This window comes from Balaenoptera musculus, chromosome 18 (assembly GCF_009873245.2).
Source record: "Balaenoptera musculus isolate JJ_BM4_2016_0621 chromosome 18, mBalMus1.pri.v3, whole genome shotgun sequence".
Classification (NCBI taxonomy): Eukaryota; Metazoa; Chordata; class Mammalia; order Artiodactyla; family Balaenopteridae; genus Balaenoptera; species Balaenoptera musculus.
The window spans coordinates 67,708,729-67,709,678 of record NC_045802.1 but is presented as its reverse complement, the minus strand read 5'-3'; the positions used below and the strand labels follow the sequence as shown (position 1 = coordinate 67,709,678).

Here is a 950-nt window from a genome sequence, read left to right as displayed (position 1 = left end):
TAGTAGTATCAATATTATTAGTATCGTTATATATATCATTAGTATATATATATTAGAATTAATGAAATAATTCTGATGAATTCTAATAATTCTAATCAATGAGGTTATTCAGTGTTACCTCCTTCTTTCAGTTTTGTGGCAATTAAACAATGCCTGGCATATGTTAAGTACTCATTCAATGTTAGCAGTTATTCTTTTATTATACGTGTGGCTATGACACAATCCCGGCCCTCCAGAAAGGCGTGGGTCCTGAGGTTTAGATTTAAAAATGGGCTCCAAAAGAAGTAATATGAAAAAAACAAAAAGAAGTAATATGTGCGATCACTAAGTGAGTGGAACCCTAGTCCGTCCTTCCTTTCCTGAGGGATCGCTATACACCATCTCTCCTTTGATCCAGCCACTAAGCCAGCATTTACTGAAATCTTTCTATGTGTGGAGCTGTGCAAAGGGCCCTCTAGACTTGCGGACAGCATTCAACAAATCAAGTGCAGGGGTCTGTGGCGGTGCTGGATGGCGATGTTTAGAGCCCCTAAGCATTGCTCATCTGTGTTTAAAGGTGGAAAACGATCAGGGCGTCACAAGACAGCTGAAAACAAAGGAACAGTGTGGGGAGAAACTGGAAAAGAACAAGGCCTTAAAGATGATGGAAAAAAGCAAAGCATTGAACGAGGAATGGGAACTAATGTCCAGTCCTGTGTTTCTCCAAGTCAATGTGGGGCTAACATTTCCTTCCCATATCTCAATTTTGAGCATCATAAGGAATCATCAAGGTTTTTACGTCCACTTCATTATTTCATTAAGGAACAATGTGAAGCCTGATTTTCTGTATTTATCAATTATTGTATAATGTGTTCTCAACACAATGGAAACACCTAATCTACTGACAGAGAAGTCTTTTAAGCAATATTCCTTTTCATCACGGCCTGGGAGAAACGTGATAACTGATGTAC

At 38.7% G+C, this 950-nt stretch overlaps 1 non-coding gene across 1 annotated transcript; it reads right to left on the bottom strand.

The window, feature by feature from the left end:
• Positions 1-276: 276 nt before the first annotated feature.
• LOC118884494 lies at positions 277-400 on the bottom strand. Its single transcript, XR_005017325.1, has one exon. It is a non-coding gene; the product is annotated as a U6atac minor spliceosomal RNA (small nuclear RNA).
• Between the last annotated feature and the right edge of the window lie 550 nt (positions 401-950).